Source organism: Lepisosteus platostomus, chromosome 5, assembly GCF_059453375.1.
Source record: "Lepisosteus platostomus isolate fLepPlt1 chromosome 5, fLepPlt1.hap1, whole genome shotgun sequence".
Lineage (NCBI taxonomy): Eukaryota > Metazoa > Chordata > Actinopteri > Semionotiformes > Lepisosteidae > Lepisosteus > Lepisosteus platostomus.
The window spans coordinates 48,385,929-48,397,630 of record NC_142615.1 but is presented as its reverse complement, the minus strand read 5'-3'; the positions used below and the strand labels follow the sequence as shown (position 1 = coordinate 48,397,630).

The following is an 11,702-nucleotide window of genomic DNA, read 5'->3' as shown; positions in this document are numbered from 1 at the left end:
ACGTAAAAGACACAACTTTCCGGATGCGGCTGCTGTAAAAATAAAATGACATCAAGGGTGCTGTACGCAGAGGTCTGAAACCTGCTCCACAGAAGACCTTTATCCAGAGGTGTTAAAGAAGTCGAGAACTCGCCATGAGAGCGGAAGCATCTCAGAAAAAGCAGGTGCAGTCGGTTCCACGGTCATAACGCCACTAAGCCGGGTGACAAGCAAAACCCACCCGGCTTCCTTCGGGCAAGTAATGAGACAAAGAGACAGCACACAGCGGGTAGCGTGGCCAAGCGGTCTAAGGTGCTGGATTAAGGCTCCAGTCTCTTTGGGGGCGTGGGTTCGAATCCCACCGCTGCCAGGTGCTTCTGTTGAGACCTCCTTTCAGCTGGCTTCAGATGAAAGGGAGGGAACTACTTTTTGGCAGTCTCTCGAGAAACTAAGCAAAGTGTTTAAAGATACATTCTCAGCTTGACATCAAGGCACAAAACAAAAACCTTCTTGCGTCCTCTCAACCCAAAAGCGCTTTGCCACTTTTTGCGTTATGCACGGAACGACGTCTGCCCAGATCACTTTTGTGTCAATGCTAATCGTAGTGTGCCCTCCGTTTTAATGTTGGCTGTGCTGGCGTGCTGCTTCTGTCTGTGAAACTTGAATGTTCTGCTTCTTCACACCGAATCGTCGGCGGGGGTTGAGCTTGTTAAATCTTTGTGCATAGCGCTCTTTTGGAAGTACTTTGTCCAAGTTCAAAAGCGATCGTGGGATTTACTTCATGCGTGCAAAAAGCATGCCTCGCACGACAGATTTAAATGGGGAATGGAGCCTGCTTCTTGCTGTTTTTCCCGTGGTTGCAGTTACAAAGTTGATCGTGCTTTCACATTCTGTTAACAGTATTCACTGGCTGAGCTTTATCAGTTGGTTCGTAAAGGAATCTCTGCTTCGGTTCCAGAAAAGTCATCTGTAGTGTGTTTTTTTCCGTGCCCATGCCAGTCTTTTAAAGCTGGTACAGATGCAGCCATTCAAAGTGCGCGGTACAGACAACGCGGTACAGATACCGCAGGTATGATGACACGGGGTACCGCGGTGCGTGATTGGTTGACCGACAGGGGCACTCTTGGTCCGTTGGTCTGTCGTAGAAAGACTTACTGTAAACGTCTTTAGTGTGCCCGTTGTAGATATTGAATTTTACCACTGAAGGGAAATCTTAATAGCTGAGCATAAAAAGAATAGGAGCATACTGTAACGCGTGTGAAGGCCATAAACGATATTAATTTTGGAATGTAAACATACAGTATATAGCTGGTCTTGGTACTTTAAAGAAAAAAATACACACCGGTATTCCATTTCTCCCTAAACATTGTAAGCTTCGAAGTCTTTAACTAACGTGATACCGGAGTCAACAAGCATACTTTAAGAATTTGATTAAAAGGGAATATAATATGGAATCGCGTATCTCAAGAATTTAATAACGGTATGATTATATCCGTGTACTGCGGCAGGGCTGTGTAGGGCTGTTTCGCCTGCCTGGTCACGTGAGCTGTCTTGTAGCCTACTGGTCTAGGTGCGTGACTACCAACTGGCAGGTTGTGTGTTTGAATCCAGCTGGTGCTGGACTTTTCATTTTTATTTATTTATTTTTTAATCGCGTAACATAAACATATTACCGTATGCAAACTGTACTGTATACAGTATGTATATGTATATTTAATGTCTTAACTGTGCCCGTTTAATTGAATTAAAAAAAATATTTAACACGAACATTAAGCTGTTTACATCTTCCGCCTGAGAACAGTCACCCGTTGCTACCCAACGCAGAATGGTGATTGGCTGACACTATCTGACACCCCTCTGATTGGAGAAAAAAGACGTGCTGGTCTGCTATACACACTGTGCCAGGAAGAGGATTTCTTTCTATTCAAAACGTGTATTTTAAAAGTTTAAGAAGTAAAAACCTTACAGCGTACACAGATTTCTAAACTGATCAGGATCGTTATCTTTGTCTTATGCATAATAATGTTCACCGCTCTGTCCAGCAAATTAATAATAAACTTTATTTTATATAGCGTTTTAAACGAATAAGTAATTAGATTGCTCATAAACCTAATCACTTGCTTTTTCTTTTTATTTAGGCTCAGATTTCAACTATAGATCGTATTATTAATAACCATAATAACAACCAACCAACAAAAACAACCATATAAACATAATGGTGGTGCTGGACCTTCCAGTTTTATTTATTTATTTTTTAATCGCGTAACATAAACATATTACCGTATGCAAACTGTACTGTATACAATATGTATATGTATATTTAATGTCTTAACTGTGCCCGTTTAAGTATTGAATATTCATATCTAATTTTACCACTGAAGGGAAATCTTAACATAAACATACGGTATATGGCTGGTCTCGGTACTTTAAAGAAAAAAATACACACCGGTATTCCATTTCTCCCTAAACATTGTAAGCTTCGAAGTCTTTAACTAACGTGATACCGGAGTCAACAAGCATACTTTTAGAATTTGATTAAAAGGGAATATAATATGGAATCGCGTATCTCAAGAAATTAATAACGATATAATTATATTCATGTTGCAAAAGAACTGCAACGGACATAAAAACTCCCTTGCATGGTTTCATTACAACCAGAATCGGTCTTGAGATATTTTTAACTTGATTTACAGTATTTGAGAGGTATGTCTTAACACCGATACTACAGTGCTTAAGTACTGCTCACGTATATGTTTCTAGGTTTATATTATGCATTTCATACGGTCAAATTACTTTTGAGCAACTAATAAGAAGCGCGAAACGGTATGCGTTTTACTTTCGTTTTGTGCTGGGACCCGTGGATTGATTAGAGATATCAAGTACATACAAGTCATTTTTTAAATGTTGTAGTTCGTCTTGAAAAAATGTTACATCATGAGTACATCATCTATCAACAATTACACAGGTTCTGTTTCCAAATTGCGGATTTTGGTTACGTAATATTATTTTCTAGATTTCACGTTGTGAATATGATGGGATGTCTGATGGGATGTTTCTAAAAATCCATCCTCTGTAAAACGTCTTCTCTAGTTGTCCTGTATATGTATTCGCTAATGAAGCTGTGTGTTCTGAGCCTGGATCTCTACATTTCTGTATGAACCAGCTTAGAGGGCTAAAGACAGCTTGTGTTTAAATTGACTTGATGTGACTTGTTCTGTGCCAAGTCACATTATTTTATAGCGTTTTTAAAGCGTTATCAAATACGGTGTTACTGTAGTTTACTGAGTCCCATGTCACATGGTCTGTGATTGAAACCTGTAAAACCGGTTTAATTCGTCACAGCCAGCACTCTTCAGGTGTGAGGGTCTTCTGCTCAGAATGAAACGCTAAAATGTTTGTGTATATTCTAATGGTAGTGGGGGCGGGGTGTGTGGGAACAGGTTTGGTTGAAATTGCATTGATCTATGTTCTTCACACCTGAAACATTTTCTCTGAAAGCATTTTCTTCGCAGTTTAACTGATCTTGTTACAGCATGTTACAGTTTACTATTATTAACCATATTAATTTTAAGTGCTTAATGTAAAATCTTGTAAAAATATATTTTCATTGTTCAAATATACATTAAGTCTGACTATCATAAAATAAGTTAAATACAAAACTAAAGAAAAAATAGGGTTAAATATAATTCAAAATATTTTGCTAACAATGTTAACTGTTTATGAATAATAAAATGTATTAACTAAGGAGTAGGATGGCACTGTTGTTAGTATGTTTTTTGTTTTGTTTCTTTTTCATAAATGCAACAGTAGTACCTGATGTCTCAGTGGCTTTCAAAATTAAATTATGCATGCAAACCTGTGAACTAGAAAGATAACTAAGATATCCATCCATTATATTCCATAATATCCATGAAATATATGGCGCTGAAATACAGTATGTGTGACACATAAAAGACACCAAGGGATTGGGTGAGCTCCCATCACAAAAAAAAAAACTGCGAACCTGCACTACAGCGACCATAGTACAGTATGGAGACCAAGGCGTTTTACGGGAAGAGACGGGGTGCTTCTGCCGCCCCAGCTTCCAAAGAGCGAAGGGTAAGCAAATACAGCAGACTTCATCTGAAATACGCGATTACAGCGCATATTACAAGGTATTATTGCCGTTTTGAATTTTAAATTCAATTATAATTATTTCTTCGTAGCCTGTTCTTCAAGAAAACACCGCACGGGCGAAACGATCTACCACCAGGACAGTAAAAAAGAAAGCGGTAAGACGGAAAAAAAGAAAAGTTTATTTTGACTTCTGTTCCGCGACTGATGAATACTACTGTGTGACTTTATTTCTTACATGAATTATGTTATTTTGCCACAAGCCGTGGGTCTCTGCTCTCGGCCACTGGCCAGGGTGCCAACCTGTAGAAGCAGCACCTGTATGGAGACATTGGAATTCACAGATGCCAGTTGGACGAATAATTCTCCCAGATGTCCAACTGCTACCCATCACCCAGGAGATGGAGGGGGGGTTGTACTTGCAGTGCATCGGCATAGACGGGAAAGCAAGAGCCGACCGCTACGCCGCCCTCGTGTTTCGAAATCTTGTGACTTTTGAAATTTACTGGGGGTGGACCACGTCTGTAAATTTCGATGGGTCCAGTGGCAAAAGTGCCTTGCCTTGCAATCTCTGGGAAACCATTAGTACGATGGTGAATCGGAGATTCTCAACCCTTGCTGCGTACGACTGGAAAAGAATTTGTGATCGGATCAACGAAATGCTTCGTAGGAGGAGGCGGTCTTTTCCTCTTGTCTAACAGTCTGTCCAAAAACAAAACATTCCTGTTAGACAAGAGGAATTGAAAAAAAAAACAATTTTGTCAATGAAAACCGGTGTGTGTGTCTCTCCCTGCTGGATGTCCCTCTCACAAACTGCTGAATGAATAAAATAATTTTATTGAAAACGAGTTTGCGATTGTCTGGTCTTTAAATTCTTGAGATACGCGATTCCATATTATATTCCCTTTTAATCAAATTCTAAAAGTATGCTTGTTGACTCCGGTATCACGTTAGTTAAAGACTTCGAAGCTTACAATGTTTAGGGAGAAATGGAATACCGGTGTGTATTTTTTTCTTTAAAGTACCGAGACCAGCCATATACCGTATGTTTATGTTAAGATTTCCCTTCAGTGGTAAAATTAGATATGAATATTCAATACTTAAACGGGCACAGTTAAGACATTAAATATACATATACATATTGTATACAGTACAGTTTGCATACGGTAATATGTTTATGTTACGCGATTAAAAAATAAATAAATAAAACTGGAAGGTCCAGCACCACCATTATGTTTATATGGTTGTTTTTGTTGGTTGGTTGTTATTATGGTTATTAATAATACGATCTATAGTTGAAATCTGAGCCTAAATAAAAAGAAAAAGCAAGTGATTAGGTTTATGAGCAATCTAATTACTTATTCGTTTAAAACGCTATATAAAATAAAGTTTATTATTAATTTGCTGGACAGAGCGGTGAACATTATTATGCATAAGACAAAGATAACGATCCTGATCAGTTTAGAAATCTGTGTACGCTGTAAGGTTTTTACTTCTTAAACTTTTAAAATACACGTTTTGAATAGAAAGAAATCCTCTTCCTGGCACAGTGTGTTTTGCAGACCAGCACGTCTTTTTTCTCCAATCAGAGGGGTGTCAGATAGTGTCAGCCAATCACCATTCTGCGTTGGGTAGCAACGGGTGACTGTTCTCAGGCGGAAGATGTAAACAGCTTAATGTTCGTGTTAAATATTTTTTTTTAATTCAATTAAATGGGCACAGTTAAGACATTAAATATACATATACATACTGTATACAGTACAGTTTGCATACGGTAATATGTTTATGTTACACGATTAAAAAATAAATAAATAAAAATGAAAATTCCAGCACCAGCTGGAATCAAACACACAAGCTGCCAGTTGGTAGTCACACACCTAGACCAGTAGGCTACAAGACAGCTCACGTGATCAGGCAGGTGAAACAGCCCTACACAGCCCTGCCGCAGTACACGGATATAATCATACCGTTATTAAATTCTTTAGATACGCGATTCCATATTATATTCCCTTTTAATCAAGTTCTAAAAGTATGCTTGTTGACTCCGGTATCACGTTAGTTAAAGACTTCGAAGCTTACAATGTTTAGGGAGAAATGGAATACCAGTGTGTATTTTTCCTTGTGATATTTTAAGCTCTAGTTGAATGATAGGTGTCGCATTTTAAATCATTTTTGTAGCTAGAAATTATGAAACGCCCTGTTAAAAGCAAGGAAGTTTTTATGCCCGTTGAAGTAAAACAAAATGCCTGACAAAGTATGGCTTGGACAGATTCCAAGTGCTTGTACAAATGTGCTAAAGAAATTATACTTTGAGTATACAGCTTGTCCAAAGTCATCCATTATTAATACTATTAGTAATATCTTCAGTAAAGGCTTTGATGCATAAATATTTCTGATAAAGGTAGGTTGTGTACTTTTGTCCAACTGAGCAATCTTGCTTTCATAAAATATACCAACATTTTAATGACTGATGATTAACATGCTGTAATACACAGTTCAAAATTAAAGGCTCAAATGCTGTACATGAGAGGTTAAGCTCCCCCTGGCGGTTTTACAAGGCGACGCCGGATAGTTAGTCACGTGACACACGTGAAATGCGTGATACCGCGTGATGCCCTGACACGCCCACCGGGGTATGCCGTGAAATACCTCACCCATTTTGAATGGCTGCATCTGTAGTAATGGCGGCGAAGTTCATTTTTTATCCTCTTTAAAAGAATAAGGACGGGCTGGGGCGAGCTCCATTTACCACTCTTTCAGCTAACCACCGAACTCGCGAACTGATTACACTGCAGAGCCACAGGCGCCTCGCTTTTCTCCATTCTCTGGGTAAGGGTGAAAAAAAAACTTTGCTGGTATTAGCTGGCCTGCTGGGAGTACCTCTTCTTCACTGATAAGCACGATTTGTGTTTCATCTTTCGCAAGCTGTATAGATTTCTTTCAAAACAAGTTGTTCCAGAAAGGAAACGAACACTTGCATTCACCTGAATTAAAAGGCATGGGATTTGCCCGTAAGGATAAATTCTGTACAGTAAGACAGGAAGAGAGGCACCGCTGGGAATCGGACCCAGGATCTCTTGTTTACTAGATAGGCACTTTAGCCAACTATTCACAGTGCCAGCAAAGTGCTGTCCTTTGACAGCCACTTGGACACTTCTCAACTGTGGGAAGTTCCATAGTTAATGATCAAATTCACTTGCATCCTAATCAAAAGAAATATTAAGAAACTTTTTCTGATACCAGTTTCATAGTGACTTTGTAGGTGACATGTTCTTTATGAGAATAATGTTTTGTATGCGATCAATAACAGCACCAGAAAAAAATACCGGAAAGAAATGATCTGTCACTAAGGAAATTCATTAAATGAAGCCAAGACATAATCAGAAAATCTATATCAAGGAAATGTTAATCACTTTACATGTTCTTTAGCGTTTATATATATACATACTGATAGACTGTCACGATTATAGTCCCCCCTCCTTAAGGGTGCTACATCCCTTTCACTTGTCTTCATTCTGTGCACCTGCTCCCTATCCCCAGCCCACCTTAAAAGCCAGGTGCTGACGCTCATCCGGGCTCTGCTCTGATTTCCATGTCGTGCGAGTCCGGGACCAGGAAGCGCCTGGTCCCGTTAAGGTTTTAACCTCTGTTCCCGTTCCTGTTCTCCGTCCGCCGGTTCCGACCCGGCCTTCGTGGTTTTTAATCCTTCTTCTGATGGATCTCCTGGTTTTGGACTTACCCTTGTGTTTTGGATTTTCCCTAAGGAGTACTCTCGGATTGTTCGCCTCGGCCACACCTCCCCCGTGCACCAGCGCACCTTGGACACGCCCCCTTGTCTTCAGCCCCGTTTTCCTGCATGACGTTTCCCTAGTGTCTCCCCACTCCGTCGGACTGTCCTCCGCATAGGGTCCGGAAAGAACTGTTCGTTACATAGACATTCAAGGCATTCTAGTCGCTGTACTCTAAATGAAATCACAGTACAGTACAGGACATGCAGTGAGGAGCTCACGCAACGAATACTCTTGAACGCAACAAAAGTAATGGCACACGGCACATCACGTCCGAGTTTAGTGACAACTACCTCAGAGATTGAAAGCTGGGTAGTTTCAGATCACTTTCGATCTTAGTATCGAAGTGCCGTCTCCCACATAACCGATCCACAGAAGAACTGTATCCAGAGGTGTTAAAGAAGTCGAGATCTCACCATGAGAGGGGAAGCATCTCAGGAAAAGCAGGTGCATTCGGTTCCATAGTCATAGCGCCACTGTCGGACAAGAGCAAAAGCCACCCGGCTTCCTCTGGGAAAGTAATGAGACAAAGAGACAGGGCATAGTGGGTTGTGTGGCTGAGTGGTCTAAGGTGCTGGATTAAGGCTCCAGTCTCGTTGGAGGTGTGGGTTTGAATCCCACTGCTGCTAGAAGTTTTTGTGTTACAACCACCAAGTGGAGCAAAAAGCTACTTTATCAGCTTAACATCAAAGCAGGGAGAAAAAAGTGTTTCTTCTTCTCAACACAAATTCTTGTTTCCACCTTCAGCAGGGAAGTTTGTCTACCAAGATCACTTTTGAGTCAGTGCAAATCACAATGCGCCCTCAATTTTAATGTCGGTTGTGCTCCTATTATCTGTGAAACGTTAATGTTCTGCATTTTCAAGTCGAGTCATCCTCAGGGGTAGAGCTGATTAAGTCTTTCCGCATAGCGCTCCATCAGAAATAACTTGTCTAAGTTCCAAAGAGATTGTGGGTTTCACTTCAAGCAATCACAAAGCATACCTCACATGTCAGATCTAAATGGGGAATTTGTTGGTTACAAAGCTGAACGTTTTTCCATGTTCTGCTAGAGTATCCACTGGCTTGCCTTTATCAGCTGTCTTGGAAAGATAAGCTGTGCTTCGTCTCAGGAAAAATCATTAGTACTGTCATTTTATTCTGTGCATATGGCCGATATTTAAAGTATATAAAAATCACGAGTTCATAGATTTATCCAAATATCAACGGCACCTTGTAAACCTGTGATAAGAATTCCTTCAATCCAATAGTTTCACTCCAGGGAAAAGGCAGGGAAACATAGAGAATTCTTATTTAAAGACAACATCCGTATTGGATTGCATGTCAGCAGGCATCACTCAGAATTCCTAATATGATTTTGAATTCAGTTTTGCAGTTCTTTAGTGTTTTACTACTTTCAGAGAGTCCTTTATTGACCTTGCTGAAGCAAAGAAGCGACATAATCACAAATGTGACCAGTTTTTCTGCTGTTTCTGGTTAATAATGATTATTATTTTGTATTTTGATTAGTATTTTTCATAGCGTTCTTCCTCAGCTTTTAAGTTATTTGGTGAGCAAGAACCACTGCGAACGAGTCTCAATCAATCAAGAACACATACGGTACTGCTGTCCTGTGTACAACTGCTTCGTCCTAATTGAGCTTTTCAGTGTTGAAGAAGACGTTTCCAATTTCGATTGCTGGTTTCAGAGGATGTGCTACAAGATCACAGATTCATTTGAAAAGATTTGGAGATGTATTGGCTGGGATTCAAACCTGGCTCAATTGCATGAAGGCACCTATACTCAGCAACGAGAGGAAAGGAGAAGGGGCCAGAGGTAGTGTGGCTGAATTGTCTAATATGCTGGATTTTAGGCTCCACTCTCTCAGGGGCGTGGGTTTAAATCCCACTACTGCCTAATGTTTTAAGACCTTACTTCCTGAGATTTGTAATATGGTCAGTAAAAGCACTTTATGTAAGTATCTCTTATGTCAGCGCTACAAGTCACTTACTGCTCCACAGGTCCGGGGTTCAATCCCTGGCATCTTCAGGTGTTTTATATTACTGTACTCACATCGCAATCTTCTGTTGAGTGAGAACTCTTTGCTCGTATTCATAGAGAGCCAGGTATACCTTTTGAATCTCACCCGGGATTTCCTGAGAGATCATTCAGCGAGCGAGTCCTCCCTCTGGACACGGGACTGAGCTGAAAGCTGCACGAATTCCTCACTGCGCGTCCTCTACTGTTACAGGTGGTCCAGAGTTAATGTGCAGCACAGTGACATGAACACTTTGAACTTTTTCTGTATGTGAAGGAAAATGCAAAAGAGCATGTAAAGTATTGATCACATAAAATATCCATGGTACAACTCGAGAAAAAACTGAAGCACAAAACAACGACTTTTGATGATTACAAGAGATTCAAGAAACACAACCGTCCACAGATGGGTTCGGAATCTGAACGCATAAGTCAAAAGAACAAAAGCGAAGTAAACTCTCTTCATTGTCTTATAGTTTATGTAATAAAACAATGTTTTTCTTTCTTTATAATTTCTTACTGTTGATAGACGATTTATTGACTTTTAACAGAATCACAACTACAAACATTTGGGGTTCAACTGTTATTCACATACTCCAACAAAGAGAAATGTTAGTGTCTTCCAGTGTGTGAGACAATTTCTAAAAAAATTAAAAAATAAGTTATAGAAATTAAATTGTTCTACTTTTTAGGCTTGCATAGTCTTATTCATATTTCAGTTAAGCCTTTTCTTCTGTAGTAATTTCATTTGATATTAAAATTAGTCCTGATTTACAAGAATTTTGTAATAAGTTTCAATTTAGGAAAATTGTGCCCAAAAGCTACCAAAACTGGTAATGTTCACATAATGTGTAATGCAAAAGCAGCAGTTGGGGTGGGAAACAAAAGGCATTTCTTGGTATGAATCCTAAAACTTCATAGATGGCGTTCTAGGACTTCTCGCTTCAGATAAAGCTGTTAATACATCATAGATTTCTACTCAATCAATATCTGCAGTGTTATCACTACCGAACGATAATTATAGATCCAGGCAATAATTCATGAGTTGTTTGTTAGAAAATTGTTTATGGTTTTTTTTAAACATATTTTCAATACCAGACAAAAAGTCGAAAGTTTCAATTTCATGCAACTGATGAAATCTCTCTTCGATGGAAGTTATAAGTACAGTACATCCAAAATACTGCGGAATCAATCAGATTTACATGTTTCTTGTGGATCCAGAAGATCATTTTGAGACTCAAAACATGCCTGTCTTTTCTTTTTTCGAGGACGAAGGAGTAGCAGCAGGAGTAGCAGTAATGGCAAGAACGTGTTTAGAGTTCAGCACTTCTCATTTCTAATGCAGAGCCATCGACTCGGAAAGTACCGCACGCGATAAAAGAAATTGCAGAATTGGTCTGTTCATGCTGCCTACACGCTTTGAATTGCTGGCATTTTCTGCAAGCGTTCCTTTCTGAGGGTTCATGAAATTCCTCACATTTGAGCCAACACTAAAATATTTCATTCGGGGTCGCCTAATTCATAGTGCAAACCGAATCTACAGGGGAATGCTGTGGCACATGAAGCCGTTTGTTATTCTGTTGTGAGGTGTGAGGGGCGGAATGCAAATCGAGTTGGTGAATAGAAAATGAAACAGGAGTCACTTCTTGAGCTACGAATTCCAAAAAGTATGAAAACCTGTGCATTTTAACAGTGCAGAATACTCACAAATTGCACTGAGTTGCTTGCTTTCTTCTGCTGCTTTTATATTTCAGTCATTCACTGTCAGCTAGCACTGGAACAATTCAAGAGAGGTAAAAATGGAAGC

General features: G+C 39.6%; 1 non-coding gene across 1 annotated transcript; it reads left to right on the top strand.

Moving 5' to 3' along the window:
- The first annotated feature begins 267 nt into the window (after positions 1-267).
- Positions 268-349, top strand: trnal-aag (transfer RNA leucine (anticodon AAG)). Its single transcript has one exon. It is a non-coding gene; the product is annotated as a tRNA-Leu (tRNA).
- The last annotated feature ends 11,353 nt before the right edge of the window (positions 350-11,702 follow it).